The 22133-nt window shown below is 32.3% G+C and overlaps 1 protein-coding gene across 4 annotated transcripts in view; it reads right to left on the reverse strand.

Annotated features, from left to right (window-relative positions):
* The window catches only part of LOC119631560 (phosphatidylinositol 4-kinase beta), a 133827-nt gene that overhangs the window by 10136 nt on the left and 101558 nt on the right, over positions 1-22133 (reverse strand). The window contains exons 1-2 of one of the 4 annotated variants that reach the window (XM_038023886.1): positions 1066-1235; positions 612-828 (exon numbers count right to left, since the gene is read on the reverse strand). The exons of 1 other annotated variant lie outside the window; for it this stretch is intronic. The gene's annotated coding sequence lies outside the window, so the exon portion shown is untranslated. Of the gene's footprint in view, positions 1-611; positions 976-1065; positions 1236-22133 lie in introns of those variants that run through there. 2 more of the 4 variants (XM_038023884.1, XM_038023885.1) reach the window with 2 other exon arrangements.

Here is a 22133-nt window from a genome sequence, read left to right on the forward strand (position 1 = left end):
AGCGATTCACTGAAGAGCAGATGCATTCAATACTTAGCTGTTGTGTTATTTGTTAGCATTTTTGTACTTTGAGAAGATGAAAGTTACTTTTTTTTTTGCACTTTTATGCCTGGCATAGGACACTCAGCTATATATATTACTTTTACCGCATCTCCACATCTCCAATGACGCAGCAAGACTTTTTCCCGAACACTTGAAAAATTGGTGAATATACAGTCTCTAAGTAAGTTAGCCAGAACATTTGGTGGATATAAAGTTTTAAGAAAAAGCATTCATCAAAGAGAAATATTAGAGCTTGTGCGAAAACAATGCTCATGGCAGTAGCGTCACGCACTCTGTAATGAATTGATAAGTTCGTGATAGATAAGAACATTTCATCAAATCCTTCTTTTCGTGCCGCCAAATTCAACAAAAGAAAAGCATATTTTATTGGAAAGTTTACATATTTATCCATTCTAGTACACTTTCCATACGACTATACTTAAATGTATAATATATATGTGAAGCAACGTTATTATGATTAAAGTTTCTTGGAATTTCTTGTTTATTAGCTTTACCTAAATATCTAATAACTAATGTCTGCTTCGACGAAATAGGCAAACGCAGCTTACCTTTTAAGAAAGATATTGAAATGAGTCGCCGATTTTCTTGTACGTACTTTATGATTACTATATATATATATACATAACTTATACGAAACTCTATCTCAAATACATAATCGATTACATATCTCTTTATTTATATTATTATCGGGAAGCATATCCCACAGAGATGAGCGCACTCAAAATTCGTTTTAAACTGAACGTACTTTCATGCTCATATACGTATCTATGCACACATGTGTATATGTGTATAAATATATATATATATATTTTATTGAATTAATACATATTAAGTGAAGTATTTGAATAAACATATGACGTATACGAAAAAAGCTTTCATATTGAGGAAAAAAAAAAGAGAAGAGAAGAAATTAAGCTAACTACATAGAATTGATTATAGAAGGTTAATTTAATGCATAAATTATTGCGAAGAATGTGAAAAATTTTTTATAAGGTATCTAACTATTATTATATTATTTGTTGCGTTATTGTTATTGTTATTATTGTTGCTGCTGTTTTTATTGTTGCCGACATAGCTTTAGCTTTAACCATATTGATTAATTTGGAAATTTTGTAAAACATTTAAATTAAATGTATTATTTAAACAATTGATGCATTGAATTTCTCATTTATTTTGCATATAAGCAATTTGTTCTCTCATTTTCACTTTTCACTTGGCTTTTTCATTCCTTTCTTTTTTTTTTTTGTTTTTTCATTTTTATTGAAAATATTTTGGCTTTTTATTTACACCGCACTCATGCATCACTCACTCAATACTATTTTTAAAAATTTTTTTAAAGAAGAAAACTTTCAAAAACTAATTCGCATACAAATAGAGAGACCTTAAGAGAAAAAGAGCTTTAAAAGTTTTCGTCCAATAAAGTCGTAAGAGAAAGAGAGAGACAGAGAGAGAGAGAGAGAGAGATTAATATGATATATCGTTACCGCATAGGAATAGCATGTTCATTTTGTTAGTTCATTTGTTACACACAAGACACGGTATTCAAAGTATTCAAAGTGTAAACTTCGAGTGGTGGACACATTTCGAGACTCCTCGCCTAGATAAATGCCCGCACAAGTATAATGGAATAACGATTATGTTAAATCGCTAACATTTTATTTTCGAGTTTTTGATTCAAGAGTTGAAAATTTGTATATACTTTTAGTAGAAATTTTCGATACGCCTTGGATATCGACGGACTGACATTTACCGTATAATGATAGGAATTAGATTTGGACAATTATTTAAGACAAGCAGGCTTTTTCGATATGCATTGTTTTTAGAATATCTTTTCATTTTTCTTGTAACCCCAGCATGAACAATTTCGAATTAAGCCGAAAAAAAATCTTTCTCTTTTTTCTTTTAATGACTTGAAGGGAAAAATTGCCGTAAATGAAAGTAAAAATTTATTAGAATCGTATATAAATAATATATCCGGGCATGAGATTATTACGCTTCGATTAGAATGGTTATTTTCAAATACATACATCTTACTATATTAACAGTGGGCTTTTTGTCCCACCGCTTCTTCTATATAAAATGAAATAAATCATATACATATATATATATATATATATATATAGAGTTTCTCCTATTCTATATAGCTGTATACATGATGCCAAGTTTTTATTTTAAGGATAAAAGTGGTCACGCAGTCATTTTATGAAAGCAAAATCGTGCTAAAAAAGCAAATCTCAAGTTTAGGTGAAACTATACGAATTTTATGCAGAGTACGGCGAATATAGCATTAACGTATAGCACTTGAATAATGCATTAATTCATGCCCGCTAAGTGTAAGCATTATTCGCATGAGGAGTCAAATAGGTAAGAATAGCGCGTACCGAGTTTACTTTGCTGGTAACTACAGTGAGTACTCAGTTGGTAAAGACATAATATTTATCGATGAGGCACACATCTATTAGACTGTGGTCACCACTTCCCTATTCCTTCCTTTTTTCTTTCTTTCTCTTTCCTCATTTCTTGACCACGTTACGCAAATATGTGATATCCCCTAACTAGTATAGTAACATCAAAAAAAGGAAAAAAAAATCGAGTCCTTATATACGCCTTAACACGCCTTAATATCCGAAATGGAATTAAAGTGAAGGTAATGAATTTCTTTCTTGTAAGTCTCTTTCTATTTTCAATGAATGTACAATAAATATATAAGTGAATGCTATAGTCAGACAAGTCTCCTGATTCTGTCTTGATCACGATAGATTCGTTCCGTGTTGTGCGAATTATTTAGATTATGCGAGCGTCTTTTTTGACCGACTGATGTGAATCTATCTTAGAGGAGGAGGAGATCTATTATATTATACGAAACACTATATTTTGTTTTCATCATAAAAAGCTAGAAAATAGACTTTCTCTCTATCTAAGAGGTTAGGATCTAAATAATAGACCTATGTGATCCAAATTGTCTGCGATTAATTTTTTGTGTTAAATGCGTAAATGAACCGATTTTTATAATAAATCTTTCTCTGAAGGCATTACCACTCATGAGATATTTAATGGACTCGTCCATGGATCAAAACTGAGCAGAATAAGAAATTTTATTTAATATTTCGAAATCACTTGCACGTTGAACACGCAAAGATGTGAAAAAAACCAGACGAACAGACATGCTTAGATCGATTCAGAAAATGTTTATGATTCGATTCATTTAATAAAAGACAAAAATAACTCTTAAGGCTATGGACAATAATTCGACATGAATGTGATGGCTCTTAAAAACTCCCTCGAATTAAAACGCGTTCTAAGTGAGTAGAACGCAGACATTTAGTTTAGACAATTGTCTACGAAATAACCTTAAATTATATTAAAGCACGACATCAAATGGAGAACATTTGTATAACTGCATTGTAATCTCATATTCAACAAGAGATCTCCGCTCTGCCTTACAACCAAATATCAAATATGTGCACGTTATATGTTCGGCAAATAGGTGTACATTGTTTTGTTTTACTCATAGAAAAGTGGAATTTGCCATATTTCATTTAACTGGAATTCCATAGATTAAGTTCACAAGCTGGAAAAAATAATCATAAATTTTCAAGTATTTTCGTTAATAACTTGCAATCAATCAAAGATAAATATCGATCTAAAAGTAAATTCAATATAAAAATAATTTCGAAACACAAATTCACAATTAGCTAAGAACTTTGTTTGCTTACTTAAACAGGTGAGAATTCGATGGGCATTTTCAAGCGATTTTAGATATTTCTTTACTCGTTCTTATTACACCTTACCTCCGCTTAGGCGAATTTATACAACACTTGCAAGGACTTCAGACAGACCCAAATTTTATTATCGCGGTCGATTCAGAATCATTTTTTGAATGGATCTATGCTTGTCTGTCCGCCTATCTGCTTTTCTTGTGTTCAATCTACAGGCAGCAATTTTTGAGATAGTGTGATGAATTTTGGATCAGCTTTGGGCCGAGGACGAGCGCTATTGACAATTTCGCGGATCAGACCATTTCTTCGATCATTTTCCATGTAACGCTTTGTCGTCGATATCGTAGAGTATAGGATGTAGGGTGGTGTAAGGTATTTTATGGTGGGCTGTGCCGAATTACTATTTTAGGGTCTTTTTTTTTTTTTTTTTTTTTTGTAATAGAAAAGAAGCTGAGAAGAAAAAGTAGAAAGTCATAAAGTCTCCGTGAGTTAAAAACTTAGAATTGGGGAACCAGTACTTTTGGCGAAATAACGAAATCAATAAACTTTTAGTGGTTACAACAATGGAAAGAACAGGACAAAGACGGCGCCGTTTAATAAAATATAATGAATATAAAGTTTGTTCCTATGGATGTTTATGTGAGAGGTGAGAATATAACCGTATGAAATTCACGTACATAAAATGAACAAATAAATGCCGAGTGAATATAATTAATAGAAATATAAAATAGAAAATCTCAAGCATTAATTATTGGGAAATTTTAACAAAATCATTGAATGCATTAAGTAATTTGTAAATATTATTAGAAAAAAACATTTTGTAGTGTAGATGAACTTCTCCCTATTGCTTGATTCATATCAGTATCTATTGTTAGTCAAATAAATGCATTTTTTTAAGTCCTACCAGGCGTGATAAATAAACAAAACGTTTGCCTGCTTGTCAACGTAATAAAATTTATATAGCGTTTATGGGTGTTAACGAAAACTAATTAAAAAAAAAAATATATATATATATATATATATTTTTTTTTTTTTTTTTTTTTTTTGTATCATAATTACGCTTTTCAAGTGTTTTCTTTTTTGCATTCGTTTACTAATAGTAATTAACTTTTATTTGTTATTACGTATACGTAACTTTCTTTTGTTTTTTTTTTTTGACACATATTTAATGCTGTAATAACTGACATTCATTTTATTTAATTTAATCAAGCGCGTCAAATAATTTAGTTCATATACGAGGTGTGCTCAAAAAATAGATGACTTCAAATTTCTTGGGCTACGTACATTCGAAGTTCGATTTTTTGTTGGATGCCCGCCAATGTTGACATTATCAGCCATTTTGCATTGTAAGTTTGTTTTTGACAGATATAAAGGTTACAAGTGTTTTAGTACGCTTGGTGGTTTTTTGCTATCAAAAAAAAAAAACCAAAAAAAAAAAAAACAAATGGACGAAAGAATCTTTATTAAATTTTGTGTGAAAAACAATCGTGTAATAGTCGTACTGCCGCCCCTCCCCTCTTATCAATACAAAGTTATATTCTCCGAAGACATATTTCGCAAATCGCTTTGAACAAGGGAGCCCAAGATCAGACTGCAAATAATCTTAGATAAAGAAGAGATTTTAGTCATCGTCAAAAATCGCACAGTATCCTATAGCATGATACAGTGATCATTCCATATTAATGTATTATCGTTAGGCTTCATGCCAATATAGCTTTCGCATTGAACTATGTACGAAAAAAAAGAACAAAACATCTTCAATTCGAAGAAGAGTGCGCCGGAGTTTCGTCGAATGATGAAAAACGGATTTGCATACGCAAACCATACGCAAAAATGCATGATGGAGAAGGCCAAGTGAACTGTTGACAAATTCGCGGTCACTGACGTGAATTCATTCATTATTGATTCATTTTAAGTTCTATTCCTGGCAGCCGCTCGTGTGACTTCACGTCACGGCAAGATTAGGCGTACCCTGTAGCTGCTGTAACTCATTAATAAAAAGTACAAAGCTTCTCGTAAATATTAATTTTATATATAATTATCAAATATCTCAAAGCAATTTTTATAATAAGATCAGTTTTATGTAGCATACTATCATCGCAGGTCAAGTTGTTAGCGACGTTTTCATCATTAAAAGAAAAATACATAGACATAGTACACCCGAAAACATGTTGAAGCGGTTTTCTATCGTAACGACTCTCTAGACTAAAGATTGTGCTAAATAGGTCAAGTGAACGATAGAAAAAAGCCTAACTAGGAGATGCCACTCCACTTGCGATGCTCACAAGGATCTTTGCTTCTTTTATCTACCGCTTGTTCGAACGCATAATTTATCGTTTATGCACGCAGCCCTTTCAGAGTTGTCCACATCACAATACCAAAATTTTAATTGATATTCAGCTTTTATGTTTGCAAACGCTTTGTAGCATGCAATAAAAACCGATATGGTTTCAGTGTCCTATTTAGCTTTTTAATGGGTTCAAACTTGTCGTTCGATCGACTTATTAGCACCACTCTCTTCTTTGATTGCACACCGGTTGTATCATCGATAAAAAGTTTAAAAGCTTAATAGATTATTAATAATAAAAATTTTATTTATAACAAAATTGTTGCACCAGTAAGTCTATAGTGTCCCTGTTTTGGCATAATTAATTAAGAAAAGCATAAATAAGAAATAAATATATACAATGAAAAATACAAATATAATTGTAAAATTATATTTGTAAATTATAAAAAACTTTAATTGCGATTCCAAATCTATTGTGGTTGAAAACTGTCTTGATAATTATTATTACAATGTCAACAGAATCTAATCTTAATGATATCAAGTACTTGGTGCATGAAAGGTTTACATTTATCATATATCTGGATGTCAAAATCTGTATTTGCTCATATAAATACGAGTGCAGATGAGGTTATTAAGTAAATTAATTATATTTCTAGTGTTAAGGAACAATCGAAATGTTGCGTATCTTAATGATAACGACTTGCAATTGCTTTTTAGAGACATAGTCAAAATTACGATAAATCTCAATTTAGTTTGATTTCGAGCATCGGGCAAAGCGGGCTAGGGAGGCTCCTCGACACATGTAAGTGTGAAATGAATATGATGATCAGCGCTTAGACGGGGATTAAGTTTAAGATCAAGGTTAAAGACAATGATAATAATAATACGATCAAATTCTATGTCTCTCATTTTAACTCTTGGTAGAGAATCAGAGTTGCAAGCAGTGGTGGATATTAATGGATCTGGCTCTTAGTTGCACTTAACTTTAAGTTATTAATACTGGAGTAACGCGTGATATGTAGGATGAAATCTTCTACATAGATATATGTGTGAATCATCGTGAAATAAATGCATGTTGCAATTAGAATAAATACATGTAGGTAAATCAATAAATATGAAAAAATTATTTTCTGAATAGATTCAAATTTTATGCGCCTATGTATTATTGTGTTCAACCCACAGGTCGCAATTGTTACGATATTTTGATGAAATTTGATACATTGACGTGTTTTGTCATATGAAAAACTATATGACGGTAATTAGAGTAGAGTACATACGTGTCGGTCCTAGCCAACTATAATGTTTTTATTTGTTTTCTTTTTATTTTCTTATATCAACTCAATGCAGAATTATCAGGATGTTAGAAAAAAATTTCAAATATACAATGGTTTCAAATTGCATTATTAATAGAAACGTTTCCACCCTTTCCTATAAAACAAAATCTATTTCGCAGAATTATCCATGTTCTCATATATAATATATATATATATATAAAATAGTATAATAAAATATTATATATATATATATATACATATATATATAAAAAATAGCGCAATCGATTTAGCCATCTTCAGTTTGTGTGTTTGTTCCAAGCTTTAACTTTAACCCCACGTTTTTCTCGATTCATTAAATTTCCTGACCATATAAAGTTTAAAATAATTTTTAATTTCTATATTATTTTATTTAGAATTGATTGAACAACAAGTTAAGGAGCGAACAGAACATGAGCACAACAAAAACAATAAAGACAAACAAGAAGAAAATCGAAGAATGAATGGTTGATCGGTTGATTGCTACGCATACGCAAGTATGTATATATGTGCATTATTCGCTAATAGACCTTAGCTAACTTGTTATCTAAGGCAATGCTGTTGGTGTTCTTGCTACTAAAGTGACTGACTGCCATGTCACTGTTGGTGACGCTGCGGTTGTTCTTGTTGCTGCTTTTTTTAAGTGTTTATCTCAGTAAAAACTTAAGTAAGATTGTGCACGAGCTACCATGAATAAATGATTGTATGTATGTATGTGTATATATATATATATATATATATACATGTATATGTATGTGCAAGGAATACAAATGTTGCTTTTTATACGTATGCTGCAAAAAATTATGACCATATGACCTTCAACTGTTGTATGCCACAGCTAGAGAGAATGTGTTTTTTTTTTTAAATGTTCAAGAGTATTGTGGAATTTTATAAAAAAAATAGAAAAAAAACACATTGTTAATATACATATTTCAGATTTTTACAAGCAAACAAAATCTAAATAAAAAAAAGTTTCACTTAGCTTGGGCCGAAACGTTGACACCCATCATTTTAACATGATAGAGTTATCCAAGATAACGATTTCATTAAAATTTTTATTTCTTTTAGTTTATAAATATATTTAACTTATGATTATAATTGTTCATGCGTGCATGCACGATTCAGCCGTTGTAGGCTTTGTACGCTTATGCCCATCTAAATGTATTTCTAGCATTCTTCCACGAAGAATACTCCCCGAGAGCAATTTATTGTCTTCATGGGAACAATTACAATTTCTTCCCTGTCAGCTTTTTCCTGCCGTTTCCTCATACGTCCCCATGTCCATTACGAAAGACATTTTAACGCAAATTTTAACTGTATTCGAATCAATGATGAACGAATTCATTAGACTATATATATAGCATACGTTATAGATAACCGTAAGTTAAATTATTATCCAGAAGTACATACTTAGTGGAAATGAAAGGAAATATTCGTTTAACTGTGATTGCATCCGCTCGATAATGCTTCTACCAGGTCCGTCGGACACATTGCAGCTGGTTGCGATTGGCAAAAAAGTATACATGTTACGTTATTACCTTTCATGAAAGAAAGAAGAGATAGACAAAGTTTACCCAACTAGCCGGGCATAACACGGAGAATAACATCACGCCCAAGCCCAGTCTACACTATACCCTATCTATCTATCAACTTCGTTCGGCTACGTTTCGTCTTGTTTGATTTACAAACGGAATAGTAAAGTTAGTATACCAACTCGGTAGTGTTGATTGTAAAATTAGAATGCTTAACCATTAACTTCAGGGTAATCTATGTATGCTGGAATGGTTCCGTGATCTTAATAATATTTAATTGATATGAACACGTTCTCAATGTGAAATTCTATCTATGTATGTATATGTGCAATGTAACGAATGAATTTCATATGAATTTCATATTTGTGAAATATTCGAATACGTATGCACGCGTGCAGGCAAAATGGAAAAACAAGTCCAATTAAATAGATATTTCATTTCTTATTTTGCTTTGTTTCATATTTTACTTTGCTTTTAAATTTATTTGCTCTAAATTTTCTGCAATTACATTTTATTAAATTAAGTTAGAATATGAAATAAAATAAACGATGTTCTACATCTGCGCGGTATGTCTATATGTATGAACGTATTTGCATATAAGCGGGCAATGTGTTAGAAAAATGTGTATATATGCATTTAAAAAGAAAAAAAAAAAATTTACATTTTGCGCATTTACACAGAAACTGTAACTAATGACGCCACAGTCAACCGCTCAAAATTGTAGTAAATTTATATTTCATACGCGTGCTGTTTGGAAAAGCAAAAGAAAATGAAAACAAAGAAGTCAGAGAATTATATTTGTCTGTGGCCGAACACTTCTTGCACCCCTTACGATCACCCCACATAAAATAACAAATAAAAAGTAGTATATATATATAATATATATATATATATATATATATATATATATATTGGTTTGGGCATAGTCGATTTTCTCAATTTGTGCAAAGTGGAAGAATGTTTGCAAAGGACAAAACCCTAAATTGACGGAAGCATAAGTCTACCTTGATTACTTAGAATACTGACTCTGGTCAAGAATATATATGCACTTCTATTCTGAAGTCTCCTTTTGGGTGTTGCAAACGTTTTGACAACGTGATGATATTCTCATATTTCAGTGACGGGTGTAAGAAGTCATCATATACAACTTGAATCAAGTTCTCTGACATCTATGATTTGTTTACATTTAATGGAAACTATTATTGGAAATTTACCCAGCGAATATACATTTCATTAACTATAAATAACGGCATCGTAAAGATAATATGCCTTGTTAGCGTAAACATTATATCCATTGGCCAGAAAGGTATGTGAAATATGCCAAACAGGCTGCATATGAAATGAAACAAAATACGAATTTTTTCGCTTCTTGTAACCAAAGATCACCTTATCAATTCACCAATTGACATAAGGTCTATGAAAAATGTATGAACAACAACATATTAATATAGAAAAGTTATATAAGACTAAAATGTCTTTATAAGTAAATGGCATTTTTTATTAATGTTTTATGGACGGTATTGGATCCGTAAGGTTTCATTCAATTAATTAATTTAATAGTTTTTTCCATATACTGCTCGAAAATACGCATCTGTCATAGGGTAATCTCTCTCGATATTACAACCCTGTTGCAATGACTTCAATTTGCTCGATATATATTGATGTATGTACCTTCGGCAAGCGTAAAAAAGATGTTTTTTTTTTTTATTTCGCTTGCTCAAAAGCACGAATTCATGGGTCGTTTTGGATTCGTTTTTCCTTACTTTTATTTGGCGTTAGGCTGCACCGAGGATAGATTAGTCAAAGCAAATATCTAATTAATATCAGTAGCAATAATCTGCAAGCTATCGTATTAATAAAAACTTTCGAAAATTTCTTAACAATTTTCACCTATGACCAGCAGGTTTGCAGACCAATATTTCATCCACGTTTTTATCCATTTGATAATTTTGAAATATTTGGCCCACAATTGCACCAACAGTCTCGATTAATTCAGTTTCTGTTGATCGAAGCTATATGAAAAAAAAAAAAAAACACTTGTTCATTAGCAAATGAGAAAAAAGTTTTCTGAAGCTTTTCAAATCCGAAACGTGGCTCGAAAATATTGCTTACGTTCGAATTCCTTGCGATAATTTGGTGAAACACATGCCAGCAAAAGTACGATAGCAGTGCAGAGTGAAAATGTCTGGTAAATCTTATTCGTTTCCGTGCACTGCAAGCTCAATTTTTGGGCGCATTGCCCGTCTTTCAAACTATTTAAATCAAAATCAAGATGAATTAATGTTAGCTCTTTAAATCTTTGAAAGAGATCACGACCTTTTTTTTTAAAAAAAAAAGGTACAAAATTGGAATCTATTATCCGATCCGGTCGACTTGAATCTCTAAAAGTTGGTGCATCGAGGTTAAATTGGCCTCGGATTAGATACACGTTAAATAAGTTTAAAAAATATCTACTTAGTCTAGCAAAATGTCCTAACTAAAGAAAAAAAAAAAAAAAAAAAAAAAAAAAAAAATTTTGAAAAATTAAAAAAACTTTTTTTTCTTAAACAATAAAAATTTTTTTAAAAAAAAAAAAAAAAAATGAGCGTATGCAGTAAGAAAAAAAAAAAAAAAAAAACTAAGGAAGATGGAAACAAACTCACAGACAAACGGACAGCTTAGTGATTAAAATATATGCATTAATGCTTTTGTAATTACATAAAACTTTTCTGAGCTAAATGTTTGCATTTAGTCAAACGTGTGATGATTTTTTTTCGCACATATATATATATATTTATATATATATATATTTTATCATCATCATGCTTTTTTTTCGCAAATGAAATTTATAACAAAAACATTTGCTTGGTGTATATGAAACAATATAGGTTGCACATGTATGCGTGATAACAATAACAATAGTGATAGTAATAATAATAATAATAATAATAATAATAATTAAAATTTATGATAAAATTAAATGTGGTTTGTATTGTTTCAGAAGAAAAGATCTCTTAAATGCGTCGTTTCATAAAAATTGAATTCAAAAGATTAAGAACAAGTAAAATAAGATTTTTGCATTTATTTCTATTAAAATTTGAAAAGGAGAATAAGACGGGCAGACCAGCAGCTCAGTATACTAAAGGGTGAGCCTGCTTAGATTAAAATTTGATGCTGATCAAGAATATATATATGCACTTTGTGGGATCTCTGAAGTTTCCTTCGGGGCAGACGTTGCAAACGTTTCGACAAATTGAATTCAATTATTTCCCTCATCTTTCGGTGATGGGTATAAAAAAACAAGTGAGTTTGTTTGGCTTTCGGAAATATATAAGCCTACGAACATGTTGACAGAACACACTAAAGATCCATAGGCGGATTTATTAGATGTATTAACACATTTCTCGATCATTCCTAACAAGTAGATGTCGTCTTTAACAAAAACAAAAAAACAAAAAATTATTATTACTTTTGGAATATGTTAAAAAATTTCATGTGATGAGATATATTCCAACAACTTTTTTTTTTTATTGAAAACAACAATTACGCAAGTATTCACTGATTTTAAAGGAGGACACTAGGACATTTGAACGGTTTGTGAACGCCCAAAATGGACGCTTATACCAGAAAACATGACAAAAAATTTTAAAAATTTCTCTCGATAATCAAGAGACAAAATTCCTAGAGATAACTAACATCCTATATATAGATATCAAAAAGTGGTGTGTTACCCATAATGCATGAAAATTTGCTCATGGAACGGTTTTGTTTCAAAGGGATATCACGTTTACACACACAGGGTAAATACAACGTAATGAACGGTCCATTCGGTAGACACAAACGAAAAATTGGTTGAACTGAAGACCTGATTGCTATCCTAACCACCCTACTCTTTAGATCTGGTTTTCAGTGTCTGATTAGCCAATTTCAAAACGAGGCCATAAAAAGCAGCTTATGGATAGTTGCTCCCTATCTTTTGGCTGTTGAAAATATAGATATGCTCTGTCAATGTTGTGTCGTAGGTGTATCCTTTGACCTTTGTACTAACCTATCCACAAGAGCATCGCATGAGGATAATACCTTTAACTTGTACTGGCGAAAAATGAAAGAAATCGGCCGCGCTCACTCAATATTATTATAAAGCATTGAAATTGAATTGGTTTTTGATAAGGTAATAATGCAATAATGCACTATAGCCGAATATCAATTTCTTTTCTTTTGCTTGTGTTGTTTTGTTTGTGAGCACGTCAGACATGGGTGATCAGTAATTTATGGATCTGCGAGGATTTGCTATGTTAAATTTAATCGCATAGCCAACGTAAGCTTCTGATACGGCGAGGAAATCTTTTTGAGAATGTGGTGACGCGATCCCAAGACGAATGATTCTTTATTGACATCAACAAAAAGCTAGAACTTGCTTTCGAAAGTCGCATTGAGATTGCGCTCAATTTCGGTTGGCAAAATGACCCACTTTTATATAACTTCTTCCATAAATGATTACTCATTTATATAATAATAAATACGTAATACGTATATAAATAAATAATATATTATATATTAGTTTGGGGAAAAAGAAATCCATTATTTTTATATGAACTTCAGGACTTTATTTAACATGCTTCGGATTGTCCGATTTGGGTCAAATATGCACCGTTTTGTTGTATGATTTGTTGCCATTTTAAAGGTAACTTCAAAATGCCTCTCTCATGGAAGTCCTGGCCTCTATTTGCAAAAAACTCTAGTAGTCGATTTTCACAATCCTCCCTAGATTTTGCAATGCAAGAAAAAGATGATAATCGCTTGGTGCCAAGTCCGGACTGTATGGCGGATGCATTAAAACTTCCCAACCAAGCTCCCGAAGTTTCTTGCGGGTCACTGTAGATGTGTGTGGCCTAGCGTTGTCCTGGTGGAACACGACACCTCTCCTGTTGGCCAATTCTGGCCGTTTGTGGTCAATCGCTATCTTCAAACGGTCCAGTTGTTGACAGTAGAGATTAGAATTTAGCGTTTGGCCATATGGAAGCAACTCATAATAAATAATCCCCTTCCAGTCCCACCAAATGCATAGCAAAACCTTCCTGGCCGTTAGTCGTGCTTCACCGCTCTTTGACCACGATCGTTTTCGCACAGGGTTATCGTATGTGATCCATTTCTCATCTCCAGTCACCATCCGTTTAAGAAATGGGTCTATCTCATTCCGTTTGGCCAAGGCTTCGCAGATGGAAATTCGATCCATCATGTTTTTTTCTGTTAATTGGTGTGGCACCCAAAAATCGAGCTTCTTTTTGAATCCAGCTTTGTGTAAATGGTTTAAAACTGTTTTATGGTCGATTTTTAGCTCCTAGGCGATCGATACTTTACGAGAAATCTATCAGTGCAGCCATCTACCGAAAAAATAATGGATTTCTTTTTCCCCAAACTAATATTTTATATATATACATGTAGTTGATGAAAAGCTGTTGATATTTTTTTGTATTTGCTTTCATTTATTTATTTATTTTTATTTTCCTTATAAATATTTAAGAAGGCATTTGACTCAAATTTGAACCGCCAAGTTAGCTGTCCCGGAGTCCCTTCGGCTGTGTCTTCCGTCTAGATGTGTGCAAACGCAAGTACATTTGTACTTTTTATTTGCACGCAAACATATATGTGCACACATTATCCACATATGTACGGAGATGTGTACAAGTTAAATGCCACTTTAGAACCTAATGAAACTTTTCCTTTTACCACTTCACTGTATAAAGCATTGTTTTTTTTTTATAAACTTCAATGCTTAACAATATTGACAAGTAAAACTCATCTTACGGTAACTAAAAACTTAATACAAACATGAATTTACGCGCTCTCAGGGCATATATAGGCGAATAAACAAACATATAAGTAATTTAAAGTATCAAATGTATGCCTCCTATACATAGGTAGATGTGCATATATTTACATGTAAATAGTAGTTAGAGTACATGTAACTTGAATCCCTGGTATTGTTACGATCTTTCTATTTCTTTTATTTTGGTGAACATCCTTCATTTATCCCAACTTCGTGTAGCAAAAGATTAAGAGCATAACGACGGCAAGAGATGATGATGATGATGATGATGATGATGATGATGATGATGCTACTGTTTGTTTTTGCTTGTTGTTGCTTTCTGCAACATGTTCTTTATATATCTCTTTTGCAGATGCTTACATTTATATATATAAATATATGTATATATGTATATATATATATATATATATTTAGTCAGCAAGTCATTCATTTTATCATGTTTGCTATACACACAAGAAGAAACACTGTTTTATAAGACTGGCGTTGTCGTTGTCGTTGTCGTTTTGCTATTGATTTTATGTTTTTTCTTCGTATGTGTGCAGCATAACTATATTAGTTCACACATGTTTGCGTATATATGCTCTTTCTTGTCTGTTTTCATGTGTGCATGCCAGGGAAGGATATGAATACACATTTGCATGTACGATAAGGTACCATACGATATATATAATATATGCACGAATTCTTTTTTTTTGGTACAGGTTCGTTGAACGTGTTATTTGTTTATGCCTGTGTGCAAATGCATGTGGTCATACATATATATATATATAAGTATGTTTATATGCAAGTACCTTAAATAAATTTATACAGTTTTCATTTAGTTCTATTCCTTATGCGGCTGCTGCTATCTTTCTCTTTTCCTCTTAGAGTATAAGAATTTCCATTCAATTTACGATGATTTTAATCATGCTGCGCGCAATGTTGATAGAATCAACACAGAGAGAGGGGGGGAGAGAGAGAGAGAGAGAGAGAGAGATCAACGAAAACAAACGATATATGTGAAATATAATAAACTCGCAGATTGTACTATCAAATTGTATTACACATATATACCTGTACATGTGACTATACAGTTTTATCTTAAATACTACTGTCCTATTCTATATGTTCAATGCCGATTTTTTATGCGTCTAATATTTATACAATCGTAGAGAAAGCCTGATAAGCTGACAAAATGTAAAATCATTAAGAGATAAAAAAGCGAGATGGAGAAGGCTAGAGATTGCAGTGATAATAAGCTTAGGAGGGGAATAGCAGCGAATAAATTTGCTTATCAAGAAAAGTCGATAAAACGAACAGAAAAGCTTTCATTTCGTCTACACCTTACTTTTCTCCGATAGGCGAAGAAATGTGTCCAACTCTCTTTCTTGGGCATTCAGGTTTTTTTGCCCATCACAATACGTATAACATGTTAAGTTTGTATACGTTCGCATCAGTTTAATTGCTAAATACCTGTGGGAGTTGCTATTAAAGTTAAGAGATTGGCTTAGGGAAATTGTCTAATGAAATCTTAAAAACTTTTGAACACATCCATACACATATATCCTACTTGTTATTGGGCAGTGAATACCCTCCAAAGAAAGTGAAAAATTGATTGATTGACGATAAAATTCTACAAAGACTTTAAGGTTGAAAATGGTTCGCCTCTCTCATACGTGATATTTTCGCCATTTCCAACATACTTGCAAAGTATTTAAAGGACGCGAGCCATCCATCCCGAAAGGATAACGCTTCACTAACTTTACTATTTCATCTATAAGAGCAAAAAATCCTTGTGAAAAATTTCATAAATTTGTTAATTTTTTTTTGGTGAGATCCCAGCTCGACCCGATTGCCCATTAACGGTAGCGACGTCTTCCAAGCAAGTGTTAAGTGTCTAAAGCGTTTGAATGCAAGTTTTTTTCCTTTTTTTTTTTTTTAGTTAATCACAACTTGTTTTATAACGGAATGAGCAAAGGATGAAAATTTAACTGAAAATTGTTATGACTTTTGTATATAATTCTGCCAAAAATTCAATAATCATTTTCTGCTTTTTCTATTTTTCAAATCCTGCGAAGCTTACTAACTTATTAAATGAAAATATTGGGTTTTTGGATTACAAACGAATCAGTTACGAGTTATCATGTTCAAGTGAAAGAATTTGAATTCGAATTCGGATGTCATCTTCGTGTGGCTTTATACCGAAGCATGACTGGGACAAAACCGATGCATTTTTTTCATCTTTCGGAAGGCATTAACTTAACTGCTAGCAGGTTTCCTGGCGTAACATCTAATTGGAGAGATCCGAAAAATCTGTTTCTTAAATATGTCCAAGCCGGACAGATGCCAACAGTGTGCCGCGCATGATCATTTATGCCTAGGCACGGCTTTCAACTTTCGCCCAAGGTGTTTGTTTTGTAATTCTTTCTTTCCTTATTTAAATCGGTGCGGCATGCATCATTTGTGCGTAGGTTTCGCTGCATATAAGTTTTCGCCTCGCCTGTTTTAGCCTCTTCACGTTTGTAATAATTTTGCACAGAGTGGTTGTGGTTGACACTGCTCTATCCGCAATCTTCTTAACGCGTTCTGCGAATGCTAATTTCGTAACTAATTGCCCTCACAAGTGCACAGGTACAGGGTGTATTAAGTTTATACGGATGTATGTAACATCCACAAAGACTTAAGATACAATCAATTTTTGTTATACAGCTACAAGCTTATCTCCCCGCCTGATGTCTGTCCATGTATCTTTATATGTAGTCTTTATGTTGTGGCCAAGGGACAAACTCTATTGAAAATGGGTTGTGGCGAACCACTTTTTGATTACTTCCCGTTGTACGAAAAAAAAAATGCACTTTTGAAAAATTGCTCAACAAAATCCACTGGGTGATTGTATTTCGGTATCCCAAGTCCTTGCGGGAAACTTGGCGCGGAAGAGGTAATTTTAGGAATTCGCGACCATATAATCATTTCTACGAACACGTTACAAATTTAATTTTCAATATTTCATTTTGAGGATTAGTTTGCAATTATACATTGATATAATCCGCCTGAGTTGCCGAAGGCGAGGTATCTCGCCTAGCAAGTCAATGGTCGTGGGTTCGAATCTCAAGTGTGGTAGAGTTTTTAATAAAAGCCTTAGATGCAAGTGCTTTTAAGAATTTAGTCTTAGAATTTATTTCTCTGGCGAAATTATTAATAATAATAATAATAATAGTACATTGATGTAAGAATTAATCTTATTAGATTTGCACCTAAGCGGGCATAATAAAAAACCGAACTATCTTAAAATGCAGCGTAAGGCACAACAAGTTAAGATTTGATATACTTATATATTCCTAGTTGTATTCCATGTAACAACTTTGAAGAAGAACGTAATGAACGTTTATAGCATCCTTGCTATAGATGATAAATTAATATAATGAGAATTTTAACTTGTGTTTATCAATAAAATTTACAAAATATCTTATATGTTATTCACTTGGTATTTTTATAAAAGCAAATATCATCTGGAAAGCCGTTTCGTATTTACTATTTACTATTGCAGAGTAGCGCGTTTCAGTATTTTTCTATATCTAAGACCTATTCTAAAACTCGCCCAGAAGGCATCAGGTATTTGTGATTGACTCTGTCCGGTCTCTGACAGTTCTGATAGATTTGCCGCCTAACTCTTACTTTTATGAAATCAACACTTTCCCGGAGCATAGATAGACATTATTCAATCATTTCTTTTGGTATCTTAATGTAAAATAATTTCTTTTGTTTGCTACCGTTCGCCCAGCCGTTCACTCAGGATATCCCGTACGCGCGGATGACCAGGAAGGATTCTATGTAAATGAACAGTTGTTAAGGCGGGAGTTGCCTTTATGCATATTCGACTTGGGAGGCGACCAACGATTAGGTTAAGGAACGAGCACTCCCGGTATTGACTCTGCGCTATAGGACGAACTTCAGGAAGCGAGAGTAAACACAACGCTCAGAATGGTAAGGGATTGCGTTGAGAGCATTAATTGATCGGCAATTGCTCTCTTTTAACACTTTAGAACACTTGAGAAATATCGATTCCATATCAGAAACATGTTGAGCTGTAGATATGATAGAAGGTACCTCGTGCATTAACAGCAATTCGAGAATCATATAAATTGCTTAAAATGCTTTGAACGTTTACTCTAATATTAATAATAATTAGTAATGAAAATAAATTGAAAAATTTTTGTTGCGTGCAATTAACGGAGAAATCAATAATGCTACGTTGCACGTTACACACGACAAATGCATTTCGAAACTGTTTTATATAATAATAAATGAATAAGAATTTGCAGACGCCTTTTAAAAATTTTTTTAATTACTTGCTTTGCCCAATCTGGTATGACGAATGTAATGACAGTTGAGAGGCCGCGTGTCTTGTTTTCGGCTTGAACGTATCGTATCAAATCGAATCGAATCGAATCGAATCAAATTGAGTGGAATCATAAAACGGAATTTGTTACAAATATTAGGCAAACATAAGTTATGAAAAGAACAACTGATGTAATGAACGAGCGTGGCGTGTAAGGCATATATATGTAAAACGCTGATGCCAAATGCCAACAACGTATCAATGCAAATGCATACAAATATTGAATATCGATTGAAGTTGGCAGTCTGTTAATATTGACATATATCCACACAACCAATGCTTTGCTGTCATCCATAAGCAGTAAATTAATGCATTTCATTGCATTTACGTATAAAGAATTTTGCCGTTGTTGTTGTTGTTGTTGTTGTTATTGTTGTTTTTATGGTTGGTTTTTTATAACTTTATTTAATGGCTGATGGTGTTTATGTTTATATTTCGTGGGCCTTCACGACAAGGCCTTCAGGTAAATGGAGCAATAAAGGTATAACATATAAGCATTACTTTGCAAATTGAGTAAATACCAAAATTTACACACATTACCATGTACGTATGTCTGCATTTCTATCCCAGAAATGACATGTTGGAATTTCAATGACTCCATAACATATAAAATAAAAAAATAAATAAATAAATAAATAAATCAAAAAGTAAAAAAAAAAAAAACAAGCAATAAGATACAATTTAGTTATGCACACTTGTACATCTATATATATATATATATATATATAATATGTAAAAATTTTATTTAAAACCGAAACGGCTGACAGTTGTTTTTGCCCTGCTTGACGAATAAGTTTAAAGTTTCGATGAACGAGAAAAAAAAAAAAAATAAATAAATAAAACGGCTAAAGACGAGCCTATTTACAACCTACGGCCTATCAATTGCTTTTCTTTAAAAATAATTTTTGAAATAAAATTTGCCGACAAATTGCGAAAGAAATACAAGTTTATGTCCGCTTCGACCATGTCTTGTATAGAGCTTCAATATTAACGAAAGTCTTGACCAGTTACTAAGTTTGCTTTTTTTATTTAATATGACTAATTAGAAGAATTAGATGTAAGTAACTCTTGGGTCAACATATAACTCAAAGGGATAAAAGCGCATATATGCGCAACCATTTGGATAATTGCTCGGAAATAGTATGCCCCCGCTATGGTTATAGATTTGACTAAGGAAAGAAGGTAAGCCATTTTCGAAACCCATTTTTTTTTTTTTTCGCATTCACAGCCTTGTTTCTAAACTACGAATCATTTAGGAGAGAGAGAGAGAGACATTCTGTACATGCATGATGTTAGCGGAGATGGTGAGGGAAAATGTAGAGAAAGAGGGATAAAAGGTTTCACACCAACTTGTCCGATGTACACGGGATCGGCAAATGGTACGTCCTTGTCGATGGAGAATTGCCTATAACTAAGGCTACATATTAAACTACGCAAATTATATCTATCTCGATCAACGGTTTCGCATAACGTCGAGAGCGATTTTAGCTTCCATATTGTGCACTAGATTGGTTGGCCGCGTTTTTGAAATATGTGGATGGATAAGTGTCTGCGCATGATATCTTTTTTTTTCTTTTTTCTTTTTTTGGAAATATCGAGCTACGATTTTTGTGTCAAATTTGCGTTTCAATAAAAATCTAACGGTCTTGCCGACCTGCACTTGCTTAAATTCTCTTCTTCTTTCTTTGCAAATAGAACGACAAAAGTGAGTATAAATGGAAGAACAACAACAAATAACGAACTTGTAAACAATGCTATTAAATTTTATTCAATGAAAATTAATTAAAAAATAAAAAAAAAAAAACACATTTTTTCTAATTATGAATTGTATAACAACAGGTGGTGTCATTACTCTTAAATAAAACTGTAAGCAAATGTGTAGATAACGAAAAATAGCGATGACAAGAATTTAGAAATGAAATACAATTTTAAACACACCGCGCTCATGACTCAATGACAACACAATAGTGTAAGTAGAAAACTCTGACCAGGCATGCTTGAAATATTCAAAGCCTACATACACTTGGGCATGATATTGCGAAACGGTAATGGGTATAAAAACTATTTTTTTTCAAATATCGCTATACAAAAAAAAAAAAAAAAAAAAAAAAAATACGTGGAGAAAATTGTTAAAAGCTTTATGGCTTCTAGAGCTTGCTGAGAAAAAGGCAAAAAAAAAAAAAAGAAAGAAAAAAAACAAAGAGACAAATAATAATAATAATAAGACAGCATAACATGTTGCAACGTTTTATTAGACAAACGAAAAAAAAAAGAAAAAAAGAAAAAAAAAAAAAGGAAGCAAGTGTTATTAACCTTTAATTATTACAATAGCATGCTACTGAAAAACGCACCATTAAAAACACTGTGAAAGATATGCTTAATTTGATCATCTTACGAATGCTATCGAAACAAGTATATACTAAATTTCTTAAATTCAGCGAAACATTGCTCGTGTCAACAATCCCTAGGATGAAGAAAATTTCAAGCGTAATGTATTTGATGGATCATATGCACGTGTGCGTGTGCACTATGGAAAGGCATAAAACAAATTCGGCCCGTGGTTCTCTAAATCGTCGAAATGTACTGATCGCAAGTTATATATAGATTGCTTGCTTGTTTCAAAAATATAGGTTGCGTGGGGGTGTGGTTCATTCCATACTACAATGTCGATTTGATATGTCGTTCATGTGGTCGGTGTAGTTAAGCGAAAAAGTGTTCAAACGCAGTCGTAAACTTAGTTTATCAACTACAACTGCTTTCGACGCTTACCACATTTTACTAAAGCATGTATGTAAACCAGTTGTACAAGCACGAAACATTAAATGTTAATGATTTTCCAAAAACGTGTGGAAGAAAACAAGAGTTTTGCAAACTGTTAGTTACACTTTTTTTTCCTTTTTTTTATTTTTGTGGTAATTGACCATGCAAAACGCTACAAAAGCATAACAAAACTAACCACATAACAGTTGTACAATAATTAAAATTATATATATATATATATATATATATATGTATATATATATATATATATATAT

Source organism: Glossina fuscipes, unplaced genomic scaffold, assembly GCF_014805625.2.
Source record: "Glossina fuscipes isolate IAEA_lab_2018 unplaced genomic scaffold, Yale_Gfus_2 1, whole genome shotgun sequence".
In the NCBI taxonomy this organism is placed as follows: domain Eukaryota; kingdom Metazoa; phylum Arthropoda; class Insecta; order Diptera; family Glossinidae; genus Glossina; species Glossina fuscipes.